This window comes from Passer domesticus, chromosome 1, assembly GCF_036417665.1.
Source record: "Passer domesticus isolate bPasDom1 chromosome 1, bPasDom1.hap1, whole genome shotgun sequence".
Taxonomy (NCBI): domain Eukaryota; kingdom Metazoa; phylum Chordata; class Aves; order Passeriformes; family Passeridae; genus Passer; species Passer domesticus.
In genome coordinates, this window is record NC_087474.1 from 68,557,045 (window position 1) to 68,579,482 (window position 22,438).

A 22,438-nucleotide genomic window follows, 5' to 3' on the forward strand; every position below is an offset into this window, starting at 1 on the left:
CTTCAAGCATGTATACTGTTGAGGTTTTTGGGTCTTCAAGCACGTCGACTTCCATCACGTAAACTGCATTTAGTTCTACAGAAACAGCTGGGTCTCTGCAAGATTAAAATCCAGCTCCTCCAGTACCAAGGTAAGACTTGCAGCATTTAGGAGCTGAGATCTGCCAGTGGCAGCTTGTCAGCTCTTGGCTGAGGAATTTCTCTTTGTGTATTGGTTGCTTTCCTGAAACTTCTATGTAGTATTTATACTTCACTCTTGGATTTTGTCTTTTTAGATCTAAGCTGGATGCTCCTAGATGATACGTTAATGAGCAGAGCCTGTTTTAGAGATAGCTGTGTCATGGCCGTGTTCAAGATAAGGAGTGGGATCTTGAAATACATTCAGTCAAATTCTTTGAAAATGTTTCACTCTATTTTGCAAACATGCTTGGTAAAGGATTATGTCCAAGGAACTGAGGTAATTCTCAAGAGTTGGGTTTTTTGTTTGTTTGTTTTGTTTTGTTCTGTAGCTGTTCTCTAGAGAGAAAATGTTCTGATTGAAATAATTTATCCATAAGAAAAATCTCCAAGGCCAGGATATTTTCCCTGCTCACGCACACTAATCTGCTAATCAACCAAGAATGAGAGAGCATGGGAAAACCTAACTCTTAATATCAGTCTCAAAAGTGCTTGTTCTTCCAGATGCTTTAACTTCAGATCCAAAATAGACACAAAAAAAAAATAATTAGGGGGTGAGATTCTCTGGGTTTTATCATCCCTATTACTGTTCCGGGGGTCACAAAACATTTCCTTTTATAGCACTTCACTGATAATGAGTCTGTACAATCTCAGATAGGAATATCTAAAAAAGGGAAGCTAGCTATGCTTTCTACCTCAGAGATGAATGAATTAAACCTTTGGTGCAGCACTTGAGATCCTTGGGGGCCTCTGCATCAAGGTTAAAGAGCCCTTTTGGGTCCTAAAGAAAAAACTATAATCTTGGGGAGTTCACATACATTTGCTATTTTTTCCTTGCTTTCAGTCGTTTTTGCTAGAGATACAGTATGTGTTTTACTCACCAGGCTGATTAAACCTCAGTTCCTTCTCATGACCATATAATAAGAATATCTCTCTTTCTAGAAAGTCCATTAGCAAACATGATTTATGACTGACAATTCCACATCTCTGTATGTAGCTCTGATAAGAACTAAATAATATTCAAGACCTGGTTATGAACCAAATCCAATTCATTTCACGCTGATGCAGAATTACTTTCAGACTAATGTATAGGAACAGTATGGGCAGACTGTTAAGGTAACTCCTTTATTTTTAACATGTTCTTCAGTGCAATTTGCAGCTTAACAGCCTCACTATAAATGATGTGATTAAGTTTTATATATTTCTGTATATTTGATGTATTTACCCAAATGCAGCTGTCATTTTGCATCCTGTTTCAAATGTTTAGAAATAAACCAGTTGTTTGGAGCAATCACGATTTTTAAAGACAATGTTTTTTCATTGTTAAGCTGCAATGCAAATATGAACTGACAAAATAAGGATGACTATATAGATCTGGACAAAGCAATTTTTTCCATCATAGTGGGAGATTGTAATATTTATTCACCAATCAGTTGAACAGATCCACTAATTCATCACTTCTGGCAGACATAGACAATGCAATCATTTGCATCACCAGATCCAAAATATGCATTCAAAATAGCTGCCCCAACTCAACTTCTAGCATGTCCAGCTCATTCTTTAAAAGCAAAGTTGCTGTTTCTTTCAGCATTTTACTTTGAGGCATGAGTGCGAATGGGAGACTGTCGGTCTGCTGTAACCAAAATCTGTGTTTTGGCTGATTCCAGCATTTTAACAATTTTTGATTTGTTATATTTGTTTTGACTTTGTTACATTATAGAATTATAAATAAGGCTATACTTCATAAAGGACCATATAGGGCTTAGTATAAAATACATAGTATTTATTAAATAAAATAATGTAATATAATATTTATAATTCTTAATTTATGGCCTAAAATATAGACAGTAGGTGTCTCAGGTACAAAGAACGTTTCATTTCACAGGAAAATATGAAGAAAAGTACCAAAAGAAGAAAAAAAAGTTTAGGATTGACCTATCAATAACTAGTACACCTTATCCTGAGGTTTAGGTTCTTCAACTTGTTGTGCCATGTGTGCAACATGATTACTCATCACTAAAATGTAGGGCAAACTGAATTGAGACAACAATTTAGAGCTAACTCTGAAGTCAGCGCTAAAAAGAGAAAATGCATCAAATAACTCTTTAAATAACAAGCCAATGAATGACATTCAATTAATTTTTTATTTATTAAATGAACATATATGACTGTTACACCTAAATACATTGTGTAACCTACTTTAACACTCAACTGAGCTTTGAAATATTTAAGCTATAGACTGCCAGGGCTGCATTCCATTTTCTTGTGCAAGACATTACCACTGTGCAGTGTAATGCTATCTCTAAAGCTTTTATGTTTTAGCATAAGAGGTACTTAGAATTATTAGGTTTCTATTGATTCTGAATGCCACAATTTCTATGAACATCTGATTTCTTTCTTATCTGTATTCTTTTAGATCTATATGTCCAAATTGCATTCAGAAATGTAATCCTCAGACACTAGAGAAAATTAATCATTTGTCTACCCCAGTTATAAATCATACCTTATTAGAGAAAATCAAATTTTCTGTGATCCCAGAACAGAAAATTATGAACTTAATTCTTTACAAATTGCACAGGAGATAATATCTGATAATCCATTAAGCACATCTTAATCAATATCTATCACTGTAATGCAAAGCACACTGATAAGGATATGTATATTGCTGATTAAGAGTATCACTACAGTGGTACTCTATACAAATTTCAAAGAACTGAAATTAATAGATTGCTAATGCATCAAGCAACTAATTTCCTTCAAGCTCAACAGTGAGGTATTTTGCATGCTTAAGAATCTGAGTCAAAATGTCCTAACACCTGCAAGCTTTAAAATACAACAAAGTAGTGTCTCACATGTAATGAGAGAAACTAAAACTTCACATGAGAAAGTGTGTAGAAGCTTACAGTTAACATGACCCAGTCCAAATTTTGTGTGCTTAAGTGGAAAGATTCTTACAAACTTCACTGGGCTGTATGGAAGACCTATGCAGTCTGGTATTACATCTTTCCTTAAAAAAAGCCTCCAAAACACACAAATAGCATTTTAAAAATAAAGGATAGCTTTCACAGGAAATTAATAGGACCTGCCACACTTATACTTTGCTTTAAGCTTGTCTTAGAATAAGTTTTCTGCCTGTGTATTTATGCACTAGAAAATCCTAACTGACCTGGAGCAGATTAAGTGATTATAGTGTGCAATTCAACAAATTCCAGAAACACGTTTCAAGTCCCTGAGTCACTCACATGCTGTTCAACTGTTTATGCACTGTGAAAAATGGCTGTATGACAAGCATGCAGATGGAAACTATTCCTATCAAGACAGTAGGTAGTTTTGTGTGGCTTCTGCTAAACTGACCTCCCAACCTCCTATCCCAGCATATGCTCTAAATAGTTTTTAATGAACCACAAGTAAATCAGGAAGGGAAGTAAGTCTTGCATACTTTCTATGTAGACCTTTTTAAAGCTCAAAAATAATTATTCCTTTTTATGAGATGTCACTTGTATCAGTAAATTAGTGTTTCTGAGTACAGGTAAGCACATTTCGCTGGTAAGTCTAAAGGAAATGTTAATTATATGAAATAATTTCCTCTTTGCAAGAAACATTCATTTTCTATCATACAAAGTCTTCTTCCAGTCTGAACAGAGCAAGCAATTCTAGGAGTTCCATTTGTTTAAGAAAATAGGTCTAAATTGATTAAACTAATCATTTTATTCTAACTGCTCTTTTTAAAGACAACTGCTGATTGCATGCCCCTTTTGTAGCTGTAGCTGAGCCTGAGATGGTACAAAATAACCATCTTGCCAGTTGTCACAACTATTTGCTCATTCTTTAATTAAACATAATATATAAAACCGTATAATTTACATCTAATTGGGAAACATCTTCAGTCAGAAGGCAGCATAGTCTGATGGCATAACTAGAAGCTTGGGTGGTAACAGGTCTGAGCTACTGTCCAGCTGGAGAATCACAGCTAGCCTGGCAAAGATTTCTTAATGTTCACATTTAAAAATCTCATTTATTTACAAAGAATAATTTCATTTAAGCATTGACTTCATGAGTATGCTGTGAGAGTTGGTGAATTGCAGACTTTAAAACAGGATAAAAATTTAGCACTGACTTGCAGGAGCAGTATACTGTGATAACAGCAAGACTGTTGTTAAATAAAGAAAAAAAAGGACTGTAACTGCAGGTTAGTCTTAAAAAAATCCCACCAACCATAATAAAACCCTATTTTAAAGTCATGTTCTGGTTTGCCACAGAGCTTAATGTTGTTGAGGAGGTGAATTTTAAATATAATAATCAAACTCCATTAAATAACAGGAGTAGGGTTATCCAAGGAGAGATCTGGAGCCAGTTAAACATCACAACAGTGTTTAGTGGAAGAGAGGCATGGGATTGAAGAAGTGCTCTCCACACAGGCTGAACACAAAGGAAAGAAGCTCTGTGGAGAAGGACCTGGGAGTCCTGGTGGACAACAAGCTGTCCATGAGCCAGCAGTGCCCTGGGTGGCCAAGAAGGCCAGGGGGATCCTGGTGTGCATTAGGAAGAGCATTGCCAGCAGGCCAAGGGAAGTCATCCTGCCCCTCTGCTCAGCCCTGGTGAGGCACACCTGGAGTGCTGTGTCCAGTTCTGGGCTCCTCAGGACAAGAGAGACCTGGGGCTATTGGGTGAGGGACAGTGGAGGGTCCAGTGGAGGACAACAAAGACGGTCTAGGGACTGGAGCATCCTCTTATGAGGAAAGACTGAGGGAGCTGGGCCTGTTCAGCCTCAAGAAGAGGCGACTGAGAGGGGACGTCATCAGTGCCTATCAGTTTCTGAAGGGAGGGTGCCAAGAGGATGGAGCCAGGCTCTTCTCAGAGGTGCTAAGCAGTAGGACAAGAGGAAATGGCTAGAAACTGATGCACAGGTAGTTCCACCTGCATATGAGGAAAAACTTCTTTACTGTAAACTGGCATATATGTTATTTAGTTCAGCTCCTAAATCATGCATTTTACCAAAGGCAACAGCTTTTTCATTTTGCAGAAGAAATCAGATGCTGACAAACATCATTTAGTGTAACAGGATGATTTTTTTTTGTTTTTAGATAGTCAGTATACATTCAAAACTTTATAATATCTTGAAATCTCACACTGCTCTTTAAAGTATCTCTTTTTTCCTTAGAAAGACTCAAAAGGAGGAACCTTTAGAAGCAAAGGAACAATCTATTATTATTCATGATCTGGTATACCTATTATCAACAGTGCATTTAACTGAACAGGCCAGCATCCATGCTGCAGTTGAAGTTAATCTCTTGCTTTTCTGATTGAGAGCTCTTTTTCTCAAACAAAGCAAAAAGCATTAAGGTAAAATATGCCCAAAGGTCCTTTTATTGCATACAAAAATTAACCAGGACCCATTTCTCACACATGGGAATACATATGCTGTTAAATTTAAAACAATGAAAATGACTCCTGAAAGGGAAGTGGCACCTGTATTTTGGGGATAATGTCTTTCTCAACATTAGACTAAAGCTTTATCAGCCATGAAATCTTTAGATTTTTGTGTCTTTTTTTGGCACAACATACACCATGGTTTTTACATGTTTTGATCTCCAAATACACTCTTTCCTGGGCAATTTTCTGCAGCCAAAGAATTCGTCATAATCTGGTAAATTTACACAGCAAACCTTTTTTATGCACAAGTGTTTTATGAGCTACACCATTCACTGATATCCACAGGGAATCCAGAAGTGCCATAGAAACAGAATCTTCTCCATACACCATGCCCTGCCCACACTGAAAATTAAACATTACATAAAACACACATAAAGTTAGGCATTTAGCAGCCCTTTACACCCTGCAGCTTGATCCTGTGTTATATCCTTCATGCCATATCCTGAATCAATACCATTACTAACTTTGGTGTCTGTGCCCATATTATGCACATTCAAGCTTCAGTACACTAGAAGTTGCCAAAATTGTGACTAGTAAAAGTTGCAGGTTGCCAAGCCAGCACACCATTCTCCTTTGAAGAGAGGCCTTTGGCCCCTGTGCAAGCAGGAGCTGGACCTTTTGTTGGGGACAAATTCCAGTGCTGAAGGAACAGGACTGAACAGCAGACAGAATATGACTTAGCCAATGACATCATTATTGCACTAAACCCTCATTTTGTATTTCATACTCCACTCTTCTACTCTTGCTGCAGATAGATATGGATTAAAGCTGGAGAACACAGGAATGCCGGTACACCCAAAAATTAGCATGCACAGAGAGATATGTAATACACAATAGACTGAAACACTAACCTGAACTGAATCAGAAATAAAACAATAAGGACAAATACCCTTATTCAGGTTATGACCATCAGGAGCTTAAATGATAGTTTTTGCTTAGTACATTAAGGAGCACTCTTCACATCTCACTCTAGATCACAGGATGTCCCCTTTCCAACCCATACCTTGGGATCAACTGATTTCTTCCAAGGAGAACCATCATGCAAGGGCTGGGGAGAGACGAGCCATGTTCAGCTCAAGCTACATCCACATTTGTTCAGCCTGCTTGCAGCATGACAATTCAGGCAACCATGCAAGCTGGAGGTTGTTTTTGCTGTCTTCTGTATCTACTAATACCCTCTTCATATAAAAATAACAGAAGACCTAAGGTTTCCTTTTAATTGAGTGACTCTTCAGGTTTACATTCTATTTTCTCCAGTTTTCCTCTTTAGCAATGAGTAAGAGACACACATAAAATTTGCAAGTAAAGGTCCTTTACTATTTACAGATTTCTAAAGTAAAATATTTGAGGAAAAAGTCAAAATTATTAAATTATTGCTTTAAAAAAACCCCATTGATTATTTGTTTTAATGCCAGCACAAGTTTTATATAAAGCCTACCTTTAATTTATGGTAAAACCAATATTTTTTCCTGATATTTAATACATACCTTATTAGATTTGGCTATGCATTTATTGATTAAGTTGATGCATCATATTCAGGTCTTTTCAGTAACATATCGATTTTTACACTTCTTGATTCAAAACAGATTCACAAGTTTTGAATGGAATTCTGGTGAAAATACTCCTTTATCAACACAGAGCAATCAAAGACCAGCAGGACTTCACCTGGAAAATCTGGCTTCAAATCAGGCTTTGCAGAAGTCAGACAAGCAAACCTCATTTTATCCAAGTGTCCAAAGAGCCATCTCCAATGAATGAGCAAGTTTCTATTTCTCTTCCAGAAATGCTTGATCCTACACAGTTTTGAAATGCAGAAAAAAATAGATACACCTTAAGCATTTATTATTTTCTCATAGAAGCAACACATGAAACTTCCATAACGGTGAAACATCAGAAATTTTAAGTTTCTGATTAGATGTTGAATTAATAGATAAGTAATATCTTCCTCAAAACAGTATGAAATTCATTATTGAAGTTTCCATTCTTTCTGATTTGTTCCTAGAAATAAAAATAGAATTAATAACTACTATGATGATGGAGAATAGAAAACCTAAATGCAATGTTACAGAACATATGTAATAATGGGACAATTTTGCATTAACATTTGCATTTTGGAGTACAAAAATCATTGTGAAAGTCTACATTATACTGCTGTGATCTCAGAGCCTAAAGTATTCCATAAAATTATTCTGGACACCTTAGTATTGCAAAATATGGATAGTATAGAAATAAAAATACATTAATAAAAACTGACATTTTCTCAACCATGCAAATTAACTTTCAGTCTGATTAGAGAAAAATAAGACTGGAAAGGAGAAAGAAATGTTATTTCTTTCAGTGAGTCAGAATAGGTGTGACTGAATTAATTAAACACATTTTTATCACTATAACCTATGTGAATAATATACTCCATCATCATCAGTCTCTGGGCTCCAGGTGAGTCAGTGGGATGATATATGTTGATGCCAACTGGTGGCACAAATTCACTATCTATTAAAATTAGAGTATTACATTCTTTAAACTCAGCTCTTGAATGTGGGCCAGACCCAGAACAAGGCTTAAATAGAAGCACAGCATAGTTTGGAAAACAAACTCCCTTAGAGCGAAAATATCGCTCCAGCCTATCTGTTATAATTAAGTGCTGGTGCTCACCAGACAGCATACATTTCCCTTAGACAGAAAAGTTCAAGATTTAGCACAGCAGTAAGCCTGAGTGTAGTAACCTGAGCCGAGTAACAAGGGAAGAAATATTGAGAATGAAGCACAGCAGAGAGCAAAATCTTGAATTGCTTCTCACCTACTTTACAACCTGTAGAGAGAGCCATGCATCCTGCACGGAGCCACCCCTTCTGTTGCCTTGTTATTTTGAGTTCTTCTAAGCCTTCTGATGTTTTCATTCTTATAATTAACTTTCTCATGTGCTTTTCTGTAAACACATATTTGTTTTGCATTCTTTTCTGGAGGAAGAGAAATTTGATGGACTGTTTGTTTGTCCAGTGTCATTGGAGACATGACACTGTCATTTGGAAACCTATAAATGTTAGAGTCAGAATTAAACTTTCCCTCCTTTTTACCTTGGAGATTCCAGCATCTGTGTCGTTCTATTTCATGTCCTAGAGTGACACCCTTCCCTGCAGGGTGGGTTCAGCCCTGTCCCTGCCCATCCTCCTCTCGCTGGCGCACCTGCCGCTGCGCCAGCCAGGTCCAGCTGACGTGCCTGCTGCCTGCAGAGTAGCCGGGATCAGGGGAATTAGTTCTGCTTGCCTTGGGAGGCCAGCCCCGCCGCCACGGTTTCTATTCAAACTCCCCTCCACCACTCAAGCTCAACTGGAACCATTTAGTACCCTCATTGTTCTGTGGTTTTTATTTGTTTCCTTCCACTCAAGCACATGTTAGAAAAGGCGACCCCCCAGCAATCTTTTTTTTTTCCCCCTTTTCACATGACTAGGCGATTATCTTCTTCCTAATCAAAGAGACAGATGAAAAGAGTTTATTAATAAAAGTTCCCCTTCAGGAAGATTGGAAATGAATGATTAGTAAAATACACCCAATTTTCCTTATAGACCCCCCTCATAGACAGGCATCTGTGAAGGGTAGGGATGCCAGAATAGTGGTGGGGATTCAGGCATCTGGAAGCTGTTTGCGATATGGATTAGAAGTCAGGCTGCACATAGATACTGCCTCCAGTCACAAAAGCTTGCTCTGTGGAGGAGGAAAAAAATATGCTGCTTGTTTACAGGGCTACTTTTTCCCTTTGCTTGTTATCTGTTCTATTTCTTCCCTCACTCCTCTCTCCCCACACCATTCGTGAGCAATTATGTCTGCACCGATATGCCAGCTGGTGGGGCCTGTTAACCCTACCCACCACACCAGCATCTAGGAAAAGGGGAGAAAGAGACAGGAGCTGGGCAAAAAACACGGCATTGTGCTTGGGACCGGAGCATTATCTGCTCCCTGTTGCCAGGGACCACTGATCAAAATGGGGAAAACAATTCCTGCACTGAGGAGAACAAACCAAAGATAGTTGCGTCTTCAGCTTCCCTTGTATCCACAGCAGATTTAAAACAGTTGTAAATCACAGACACAAAAACTCCAAGGGGCTGAATAAGAGTGCTGAATATTTAAGCAAGTTTAGAAAGAGTGGTGCTTTCCAGACAGATTTAGTTTTACCATCATGAGTCTGAGATGGTCACAATATTTACAACCATTAAACCAGACCATCATAAAAAATCGTGTGAAACCTGTGAACCATTCTAGTGAATAAGTCCATCATACTTGTCTTACGAAATAAATATTAAATATGCTCAGCAATGCTACTTTTAAATCTCTCTAGCAATAGGCTTTCCTGATGCTTTCTACTCATTAAGTTAAAATTTTAGCCTCAAAATCAATAAGTAAAGTATATGATAAGTCTACTTAAATTCTATATGCACACATTAGAACTCAAATTAGGAGAGTATCCCACCTGAGTGTGAGAGAGCTTGGGATCAGAGTTTTAGGCCTTCTATTCATCCAGTGTTCCTTCAATCAGAAGAAACAAAATCCAATCCCTAAACTACTTCCAAAAATGTCAAAGAATTTTTTAAAAATGAAAATATTATTTTAGGCAGGGTTGCTTTCAAATTCAGATGCTTATGCTGCGTTTCAAAGAAGATAAAATTTCTCCCCTCTCACACCTCATTTGGAAGAAATTGCATTCTGAAGCAAGGGCATTTCTTTAACTCATTTTTTCAACAGAAATAAAATTGAGCATTAAGCATATCAAATTCAACTTTTTCCTAGGAGTTTCTCTACAAAAAATGTATCTAAGAGTTGAAGGAAAATATATCTGAGGAAAATAGATTTTTGTGCAAGCATCTTTCTGAATTTGTCAGTATTTTTGATTATTTGGGAAAGCAAAAAAGAAAAACAATTGGAAAACTATTATAAAATAATTCAAACATCTCCACATAATTACAATTACAGCAGCATCACAATAGGGCTATAGGTTTGCTAATTCAGTAAATAAAGCAGGCTATTGCAGTAAATGCAAAATTATTAGATTTAAACTCATGACAATGGATATTCATTTTAGACCTACTGGATTGTATTAGATATGTATTTTAAGCCTCTTAAATGCTTACATATTAGAGGAAGGACTGCAGAAAAAAACTCCATACTTTGTAAACAACATTCTTAATGCCATTTGTGTATGTCATTTTACAGAAAAAAATATTAGAAATTATAGACATTTATTTCCACAGAAAAAAATGATGAGCAAAACCAATGTTATACAGGTTTCCTTAGGATGGATTTAAGATGATCCTATGACATACAAGTAGATTTCACTGGCCACTTCTCATTAGTGCCAGCAAAGTTTTAAATAACACCCCACTATCACACAATCCATATCTGTTAATATTTAAAGAATTATTTACCTAGTATTAGTAGGCTTGCTTATATCATATTTCCATGACAGTAACAACCAACCTATGGAAGTCTTCTGAAAACAGAAAATCACAACATATTTAAAACTGTTTAAAACCAAATATTTTTATATCTACATAAATCATCTATAATAGACTCTATATATTATGCTGCATCTTCCCAGATGCAGACATCATGTACATAGTTTCTTAAAACAAAGTAGCTAGTCTCTTCCTTTCTCTTCTTGCAAGTGATGTAAAGTTAAACCCCTCCTTTAACTGCAAAAAAAGATGCAGTGCCCAACAAGAGCCAGGCTTTCAAATGGATGCCACTATGGAAAGCTTCACAGTTAAAGGAAAAAAGAAAACCTTGTCTCAGTAGGTCATTGTCCAGGTTCCCATGAGGAAGTCCTCAGGGAAGGCAGAATAGCCTGGGGTTTGTGGTGGTGCTTTTGGTGCTGTTAACATTAAAATATGTTTCTGTTTCAGATAGAGTATGGGTCAAATAATAACAGGTTTGCAGAATGAAAGATATCTAACAATATTCACAATTGTTCAGACATCTCTGACAATCCCACCTTCCTTATGCTTTGTCTGCATTCAATGCCTACACCAAGGGGATTTCCATGAACACCGTTTATAAAAGAGCAACTAATAGCTAAGAAACCAGGCCATTTTTCCTGAAGAAGAATTCTATCTACAAAAGACAAAATGCAATGGTTGAAACTATTGAAGATAACATTTACTTTCACAGTGAACATATGTTTAGGTTTTGTCTTTGTGGGCATTTTACAAATAATATAAGATAGAAATAATTTTACAAATAATACAAGAAGTTTTATAAGATGAGATAATTTTTTTTAATGGAACAGCCACTTTACAGTTCTTGTATTTGTTAAGACATATTGTCCTACCTTTTCAGAACTGTACTGATAAAATAATTTTTAGGAGTGATTTATATTATAGCTGAAAACATTTATATTATTCTTTGGAAGCATCTAGGTAAGGCATTAACAGAAAATATAATATAATGCAATTTTATTATTTCTTTAAATGTAAATTCTATATTCAGTATGTATCATGGCTTGATGTAGAAAAAATATTTTTTGCACATTTTCTCTTCTCTTCTCTTTAATTCCTTGTTGCTTGGTTTAGACATACTAAATTTGGGCACATGTAGCTGCACACACGTGTTAGAGATTCAGACTTAAATGCATGATTGCGATATAACCATATGCAATACATTCATATATTTTTTAAATGCTCCCAAGCAGTTGATTTTGTGTATTTATGTAGGAGATGGAGTATTTGTTTGCATTTTCCTTTCCATTAAACAAAGGCTCTATGATTTTGTCAACCTGCTCTTAAAGGATAACATGTAAATACAATTTAAAATTGCACATGTAAACGGTCATATGCAATTCTGACCTTCTAGTAAAAACCATGGAATTAATATGCCTCATTAAATAGATATATTTTATATTTAAAAAGCGCAAAAAGTCCCTGCTTATTTATATATTATATCTTTAATATTTCCACAAAACAATAAAAATTGTTTTGCTTTCCTTGTTAGATAGAAATGTTGTACGTCTGACAACATTTTTAATCAAAGTCTCAAGCAAAACCACATGGACTGGATGTGAGTAGTGTAACTGCAGTTGAAACAGCTGAACAGGCGATGATAGAGCCTGCTCCGCCATAGAGATATTAAACTAAACAAATCGCTAACATCAATGATTATCAACTCTTTAAAAAAACAAAGAGTGAAAAAGAGAAAAAGAGAGAAAGAGGAAAGAAAGAAAAGAAAAAGAAAGAAAGAAAAGAAAAAGAAAGAAAGAAAGAAAGAAAGAAAGAAAGAAAGAAAGAAAGAAAGAAAGAAAGAAAGAAAGACTCAACCCAAAAGACAAAATGTTTCCGAAATTAGGTTTAACATCCAGACACACCGAGGTGTTTATATGTATGCATGTAAGGCTATGATTCATACACATGCAGTCTTATCTGGAGCCTTGCAGTTTCTGCTCAAGGGGAGTACAACTGAAGATCTTAGATATTTTACTCTGGTAAAATGGAGGTTGGTCTGCAACCTCCATTCTGATCTTCCCTTCTATAAACAATCCTCTCATGATGATCTGTTTGTCCTCTTCCATGTATGGATAAATTCAACTCTCCCAAAGGCTAAGAGGACCAGCATAGGTATATTCTGTGGCAAAGACCTTTTGACTGGGAGTTCATCAGCATTCTAATAACATCTTTTTCAGCTTTGAATGGCTACTTTAATGTGTCTATGTCCAGATTTAAAAAATAAAAAATAAAATCCATGCTGTTTCCTTAAAAAATCTTGTTTAAAAAATGTTACTGTCATTATGTAATCTAACACTTCTCTCTTTTCAAGTATGGTGATTAAGGAGAGAAACCCATAGGACTTTGTTCTCCCCTCCTCCCATGGTCATAAGCGCAAAATTCCTTTTTACATTTTATCTGTTTATGTTGCCTTCATATAGCCAGCATGCCCTGAGTGCTTTGCCATTTAAAGTTAAACTAAAGCAAAGGAATCTCTGTTTTGCTACTTTTCCCTCTATACCCCTTCCTCAGCATTATTTATCAAAAACTCTGGAAATATCTAGAGTGACATTAATCTTTCAAGTGGGAAAAAAATAAAGGTATTTCTCTAGGGGAACCACCAATTATACTCCACTCCATCAGTACTTCAAGCCATAAGACTATTATTGTGTCTGTGTTCAGTTATCTGTATTTGTCTACATATATAATTTTGAACACTTTTAATTGTAACTTTAACTTTTAACTTTGGATAGAGAGTTTAACCATTTCATAAGTTCTAGCATTTCTCATACATTATTATATGAACTTTTAATCTAATTTTAAGACAAAAATCAACAAAAAAAGTGGTTTATTTTTGTGTGATATTTATCCTAGTGAAAAAGCACCAGATGAAAGTCCAGTGAAAAGTGTCAATAAAAAAGCAGATTATAGGGCTAAAACAAATGCTTAACCTATTTCAGCTTAACCCAGTGAGCACCTTTTCACCCTCATCAATGTGAATGTCTAGTGAGAATCTCTTTTTTCTGGTGAAGAAACAAGACCAGGTATTGACAATATTTATTAATTTTCATCTAACACCCAGAGTTTATTCTCTGCTTTTCTGCCATCTGAGATAACATGTTCTTTCAAAATTAAAACATAGCAGGATGTTTGGCGTTTTTAATCACTTCTTAAATGCAAGAGGTACAAATACCAAGTACAAATCATCTACTTCCTATCACTAAAGTGCCCCACTGTGGAAATGACATTTTGATTCTGCCAATTAAAATAAAGAAATGCTTATAATTTGCAAGAAAGATAATTGGTAAATGAAGTATCACCGACTAGTAGTGGCGCTGGCAGGGTTACATTTCGTAATCCCAGCAGATGTCTTGCAATCACGTGCAGTGAGTCACAGAGGGATGGGATCCACAGCAGCTGACCCCCTCTTCCCCTGACCTGACTCCAGGCATCCCTTTCTTTGACCCCTTTGCCAGTCCCACATCCTCTTTCATCCCAGTGCAGAGGGTGGAGGGGCTGGCTGTTGTGATGGCGCGGTGTCGCTTGGGCTGGGTGACAGCCTGTTCTCCACAGACAGCGCTGTCAGAGAATCACAGACTTCCACATGTACAAGTGAAATTAACTTCTGTTAGTCTGACATTTTCCACAATCAATACTCACAGGGTCCTTGTCTCTGGGATCAAAATTCATAAATCAAAAGCAGAAAGCATGAAATAAGGTATTTGATAAATCCATTAACTGAAGTGGAAGTGTACTTCTGTCACACTGTTTAAAGACTACAGTAGTGCCGGCTAAAGGGGGAGAAATCTAACAAACACATTAAGTGAAGTGCTGGCTTGTGTTTGTTTGAATATATGGCTCAATCTCACTTGCTGAAGGACTTTATGCCTGGGCAGCAGACAAGTTGGTTTCCCTGCACTCCACACTGCACAGACTGACTTCAGAAAGCAGAAAACCACCAACTAACCATTTTCTGATGGACAATCCTCTCCTCCCACTCCAGGACAATCCAAATTAAAGACAAATCTGTATTGCAAAACATAACGCCACTGCAAACCACTTTGATTCACTAAAGCTGCATGAGCCTAATATGTGGGTCATTGTTTTTAAGGGTTAGAAGGAAGTCCAAGATACAGACAAGCATCAAGAAAACTTGCATCTTTCAGTCCAAACATCCAAACAACTTCTAAAGCCCCAAAGAATTACCGGCCAGTACAGTTTGGTGTCTTGGGATTTTTTTTAGCACAGGACCAAATCCCTACTTTGTGTCATCTGATGTGGGTCTTTTCAAGTGACTGTAGCTCTCCAGAAGCTAAAAATGCATCCCATGGTTTGCATGCTCTTAAAATTCACTGCAGAAAGATACACCTGTATTTTTCAGCTATGATTCATGATATAGAATTAGTGGCAGAGATTTACAGTTGAACATACACATGCATTCTAATGCTACAAATAGCATTACTTTAACAGAGCTACTTTTTAAGGACTATCATGACTGTGTTTGCTGTGATTGAAAACTGCAATGTCTGCTTGTTACAGAAATTGCCTAATGGTCAAACCTTGTATCTATAATGTAGTACAGAGAATGTATAATATATAATTGTATAATGCATATTTATATTATATAATCTATAGTTGTACAATGTAGCAACAGACAAATTACTTTCATTAGATAATTTCTTTATATCACTTCACATAATATTACAATACACTTTCCTTCTTTTATGATGTAAAATGAAGACAAAACAGCTGGTTTTTGTATGACAAAATTGTCTTCAACAAAAATTGCTTCTAAGTATAACTGCATGTTATCCATGAAATGCTTATTTTACAGTTTCTGAAATCAGTAGAACAATATTTTCAGCACATCTCATTCTATATTTGCTCACTGCCTATCAATGAATAGTTTGATTTTGCTTTTCTCTAATTGCAAGCTATCCAATAATTAGAGCAGGTTTTTTTTCTATACAGATCTTTTGTCTTCTAAGTCTGTCAATAGTTGTGATTTTCTAAGAGTCTCAATGTACTCTAATAGACCTATGAGAATGACTTTTTTTTTGCTATTATGTACATTCAATAAAGTTTTCCCCCATCACTTAAAGAATTCTATTACTTTCTTTTCTGCTCTGAATAATACAGCTCCCCTTGAGAAAACTCATTTTAACAGAATAGAAGTCTGCATTTACTTTTAGATAATAAAATTATTGGGCATGTCTGGCTTACCTGACTATTTATACTTATAGCATCACCCTTATCATGGAACCACTCTAAAATTAAAAAGTTCTCAATATATTGACCTCTGATATTTGCTACTTGACAAAACATCTACATGTGGGTTTTTCATCATTCAGGGAGTCTTAGCTGGAAATCTTTGTGGAGAAAATTTTTTTATTTCTCTTTTTATTTCTTTTTTTTCTTTTATTTTTTTTCCCCATGAACCCTGTGAATCCTGACTCTATGTCTTCCCATGGTGGAAGCTGAGAAGACAGAGCAGCTCCTCATCTGTTGTGGCTTCCCAAGCAATAAGAATCCCACTCCTTCACATGGTCAGGCTGATTCTCAGTCTGCCTGACTGACAGGTGACTGGCAGGGTGAGTGTCCTGGGAAGCTGAAGAGGCAGACAGTCTATCCACAGATGGAAAACCAGCCAGCCAAATGCCATTTTTATCTTCCCCAAAACTGTCCTGTCAGAACCATGTGGCTTCTATTTTTTTTTTTTTCCTGAATGAAGGAAATTTGTTTTCCATTCAGCTCTTTTCAATGATTGATACCAAAGAAGGAACCCAGTATTACTGAGAGAGCTTTCACTCACTTAAACACAAAATTCAGTACTTTCACTCACAACAGAATACCAAGCAGATTACCTTGCTTAGGACAGTCAGTATAGACAGGAACTTATCTTGAAGTTCTGAGATCTCAATCCAGGACCATTAATTGTTCCACACCTCTCCAGAAGGACAAGTACCAAATTAAAAATAGGGTAGAAAGGAGAAACCATTCATATATTGTTTTTTTTTCTGCTCTCCCTGCCACAAAGTTGACTTCTCAGTTTCCCAGTCAAACCAATCTGAGAAAATTCCTTCCATTTGCCTGTATACCCCACTGACATATAAGACATTGAAGTCTAGGGAGCATGATGCTTCAGGGGACAGTTGAGCCTCATAATAACTTTATATCTATATCTCTGCAGAGCCATTTGGAAGAGTGTATGAAAAAATACACGTAGAAGCAATCATACTACCTAGCAAGCAGATAACAAGTGCATATGTTTCAACATCCAATGTATATGTAAAGATATAGTTAATTTTTAATTTTTCCCAGAATTGCATCTTTCCAGCATTTTTTTGGTCCTCTGTAAAGCAGGGTGGTCTGTAAATTTTTGTCTCCTTTTCTTGTAGAAAAGGAAACATAATTTCTGTTGATACTATCCAGTGCACTAAACCCAGCAATCTTCCAACAGAAACTTGGATATTTGCCTTTTCATGCAAAAAATAACCAAAATATCATGACAAGTGAAATGGGAAGAATCTATTTTTTCTTTACAGAAGCAAAATAAAACTACACTGCTAAACCAAGTAGCAAGTTGTCATTACAAATAGCTTGGGTTTTTTCTGTTATTTTTGAGCAAAATATTCTGCTACCTCTTTGAGTCTAGTAATGAATATTACTTCCTTCTAATAATCTTTTTTTTACTCTTCAAAAGGGAAAGCCCTTTTTTATTTGAGGGGATGTCTAATAGTATGTGTTGATTATAAATATGAAAAAAAACCTTATATACAATCATGGAATAGTTTGGGTTGTAAAGGGCTTTAAAAGGTCTCTTGGTCCAACCCTCTTACAATGAGTAGGGACATCTTCAACTATACAGTTTAAGTACTAAATATTTTTAAATTATAAAAATTGTATATTATTAAACACTTTTCACTAGTACTAAACAGATGCTTCTCGCTATGTTCTGTCCTGTAGCCCCCAGAAAATCTATTTGACAGTAGCAAACATTAATATCAAAACATCCTCTGCTTTGCCTGTATTTTCTTAGATGGATTTCTCTATTGTAATGACAATAAAAAGCAAGATCAATGCTTACAGTCTATGTGAATGCTGAGACCTTTTTTAAAATTAGGAGGGAAAGAGAAGAGCCTTATTTCAAACACAAGTGCAGAAGAGCTCCAGCAGTCAGAGCATTTGTCATTAAAGAGTAACAAGTAGATTAATTTGGTAATTATTCCTGGTAAAGACAAAGGTGTAGGATTTTAGTATGGGATTTTTGTGTGTCTGCTGCTAGAAAGTAAGTTCATCCAGTATCCATCCATATTCCTGAAAATCTTCCCATTTCCCTTTTCTGTTTCTCCAAACATGCTTTTCCAAGCAGCTTTATGCCTCCAGTACAGAGGAGGGAGAATCCATGTTTCTCTTAGGGCTCCTGTCATGTTCTCTGAGCTTTTCTACCAATAATCTCATCTGATTACTGTGCTCCCAGCCAGAGTAGATGAAGAGAAACAACATGCATGAAAATAATAACTCTCTCTGGAAAGCGTTATAGTTATACTTGACTGTGCCTTATACATTTCCTAAAATTTAAGTGTAATGTGCTGGTTCTTACTTGGCAAGGTATATGAGAAGCTATGAAAATAGTCTTTCATTTTTATTTCACTAGACATAGCTCTTCCAAAAACACATGAACAGATCAAATTTTTTTTTGCTATACTTTTGCTTTCTGATGTGAAACAAAGGAATAATGGTGAATCATTATTCCAGCATCTACAGTATTCCCTAGCCAAAGTGCACGGGTTACATCAATTCTGAAATAGAGATACCTAGTTATTTAGGGCAAGACTGTTTAGTTTTCTTGTAAGTCATACTCCATTATGACTTTTGAATTGCCTAGGGTTCCACAAAGCATGTTAATTGAATTTCTTAAGGCTATGGCAGTCACCTAAATGCCCATGGTATAATAAAAAGACAGCTTTATTAATTTTTTCTTTACTAGGAATAGTTTTTCAGAAGCAAGGATGAAGAAAATACTTGCCTTATTATTTTTTCAGCCAGAGCCAGGCTGCAAAGCTATGACAGATCTTTCTCTGGAAAAGGCTCTCTCCTATGCATTTGGAAGCAGAAGAATGCCAGGCAAGCTTTTGGAGTTATATTTTCCATTCTGTCCCAGCACACAGTTCTGTTACCAGTTTTCAAATGCTTACAAGACATGTCAGGAGTTGTGTTGTTTAATTGTCTATTTTTGCACATAGACTGTTCACAGTTCAAGCAGTGATGAGAAACCAGGAATTGGACATAAATCCTAGTGTGCATGAAGGTAACATTCTTGCCTCTTCCTCCTATCCCTAAATGAGTAGATGGCAAAGTCTGATAGCTGGCTATTAAAAAATTACAACAATAAGGTATTTTAAGCCAGCAACAAAGCAGATGAAAGTCCACAACCTCAATGCAGCAGTTGCAAGCACCTCAACTCATTACCTCAGGCTCAAGCAGAAAGAAGGGAGGTTAGTAAACCAGAAGAGCTATTTGCAAACATTTTAAAGTACTGTGGTTCCAGTCCTGAATTTGAATGGAAAGCTGTGAGAGAACTATGTGAGAAGTTTAACAAGCTGGGTACGACAAGCAGAAGAGGAGCCACTTCTTATTTGTTAAACTGGTATTAAAAAGAAATTGGTAATACCAGCCAGAGGTTTAGTCCCTCTCATTGAAACTTTCTAGCTTTTTACTAACTACCTCAAGGAGCCCTGTCTTTTGCTAGTTGAAACATTCACATTGCCACACACCAAACCACATTTGGGTGGACATGAACATGATCTCAAAAAAAAAAAAAAAAAAAAAAAAAAGAGAGCATGTTTTAATGTTTTCCAGGTTCTCAATTCAGTTCCCTAAACTGGAAATTTTATTAATGAAAAAAGAGACTGTGGGAAGCAGCCCAATGCAGAAATAAGTGTTGTGTGCAAAGAGAGAAGGAAACCCTCCTGTTGTCAGGGCTTCTGCTTGTGCCAACTAAAAATCAACACAAAACTTGTTTGTGCTTAAAAATCATAATTAGAGGTTAGTGCTGCTCTTGACACTAATCCTGAGCCTTTCTTTAAAGCCACATGTTGCTCTGTGATTGTTACAGTCTTTGCTTCCAAGGGTGCTGCTTTCTCTCACCCAGTAACACAGTGCAGGATGAGGCAGTCTCAAAATACAAAATTGAGCCCAGATCAAGTGCATCTAATCCTTACAAGGCCTTACTGCATACTAACTGGAGTTAAGATTTGGGAAAAGAATGGGAATAAAACTGCAAGAGAATAATTTATTTTACTTATTGATGCCTACAAGGTAAAATGCACTTTTCTCACTATGCTTATCTTGATAACTATATGCTAACTTAGCTTTTCTTTCTTTAGGTATGTAGTCTAATGTTTTAAAGTCTTTTTCCAATTTCAGATGATACCCTATGAACTACCTGAGAGCATTTAAATGCCATCTACCACATAACAAACACTGATTTCTTCCTAGGAGATGAGAGAGCTGCAGCAGTTACCCTGTGTTATTATACCACAGTGGCAGCCTGCCAATATGTTCATTCACATTTGTAAATTCTGTCTCTTCTGTAAAAGTATAACAATCATAGAACCAAATACTTTGGTCAAATCTCAAATGTTTATCCAAGGCAGTTGTATCATCTTTGAAATTCTGTGGTGGAACATTCCTCTTTTACACAAACAATAACAAAATAGACACAAAATAAATACCTTATTATACATTTACTTGTAATTGGCCTTTTTCTACATCAAGGAAACAAGTCACTGGTTACAAAAAAAAAAAAAGAAAGAAGAAATTTAAACAGTGCGGTACTTCATGGAATTCTTGCATGTTTGGAGGGCTGTTCTAGTTAGGCCATGTCTTTTTTATGCAAACAGAGAATAAGTTCATCAAAATAGCAAATCTTCTTTTGAGCCAAGACCTATGAAGATTCTTTGAATAAAGTGACAACTTTCAGTTTCCTTGTAGACCTGCAACGATGCAATTGCCTAGAAAAGCTGCTATTGTTACAGCTACTGTGTGGATAATGAATGAGTGCGACACAAGATACTAGTGAAGTGGAAAACAAGGGATTGTTGGCACAGTCCCCATGTTCTCTTTACAGGACAATTAGAGACACTCTGCGTTGTCAAAACACTTTTCAAGATTTAGTCACAAGTAGGAGGCAATCTATCTGTGATTGCTATTGGCAAAAGGTGAACTTGATTTTCTAAAAGTGTGTGAGTGTTTTAGCATAATTAGTTTGAAATAAGAAATGTTATCTGTATTTATTAGAATTTCATAACAGATAGAGATAAATGCAAATAAGTTTTCTACTTGTGTCATTTCAAAGTTTTCCTTGTCTATACAGTGGAATTCAAACAGATTTTGCATATAATGGGCTGCTTGTAGTGAAAAAAAAAGGGACTGCATGCTTGGGCAGTGCTCTCTGGCTCTTGCTCCACCATATCTCAGCATATGGTGTGTGTGCCAGCCCATCACCTATCCCTTGCATCTCTTTTAAACAAAGTGAGGTGAAATATAGTAAACAGTGTGCATACAGTTCTGAAGCACAACTCATTTGCACAATAATGTCTTATTGTTATGCACACAATTATATTAATTTTTAATTGGTTCATACCTCCTCTAAGCAAGCTTAGAAAATCACATCCCTTGTTCAAACTCTTGCTTTTTTTTCTCTGCTGTAACTTCTCTGTCTTTAACATATGCTTCTTGTATTATAAACCTAATCCTAAGGCTAAGAATGATTTGCTTTTCTAAAAGACAGCTTTATTTATCAGTCAGGAGCTATCTAAGCATCTAAGAACCATGCTGCATTTCTTAGTTTTTGGACTGTGGCTGCAAGGGTACTTTAAATCAGGATCTCCGGTTGGCAGCGGCAGCGGATCATCTCAGTGGCAACTGGCAGGGACCTTTTTTAAGGGTGAGTCTTTGAAGCACAGCATGTGCACTGCCACTGCACCCATTTGCTTTCTGCAGGGTAAACTTGCCACCATATGGAAACCACATGGATTACTTAGTGGAGGTCAGGCTAATGCTGATAGCATAACTAGATTTCCTGTCTCAATTGTAAGAAGTTTGATGGAAACGAAAATACACAGTACAACTGCAGGAGAGGAAATGTGGCTCTTTGTGAACCCTCCTTTATGCTTTAATACCAGTCTGAGCCATCCATTCAAGGCTGAGTCCTGAATGGATATTAGCTAAGAATTTTTAAGTTAAGGACAATCAATTCTGATCAGTGGTTTCAGTAAGTACAAATGTTGAAAACATCAAGTGTCTACAAATTTGGTGTTTGACTTTCCATTTTCTTCCCTACTCTCACTAAAAAGACAG

At 36.3% G+C, this 22,438-nt stretch overlaps 1 long non-coding RNA gene across 1 annotated transcript in view; it reads right to left on the reverse strand.

The window, feature by feature from the left end:
* Positions 1 to 4,857: 4,857 nt before the first annotated feature.
* Positions 4,858 to 22,438, reverse strand: part of LOC135301943 (uncharacterized) — a 39,641-nt gene continuing 22,060 nt past the window's right edge. Inside the window, exons 3-4 of the long non-coding RNA XR_010363673.1 lie at positions 8,407 to 8,566; positions 4,858 to 7,607 (exon numbers count right to left, since the gene is read on the reverse strand). This is a non-coding gene — a long non-coding RNA (uncharacterized LOC135301943). The remainder of the gene's footprint in view (positions 7,608 to 8,406; positions 8,567 to 22,438) is intronic.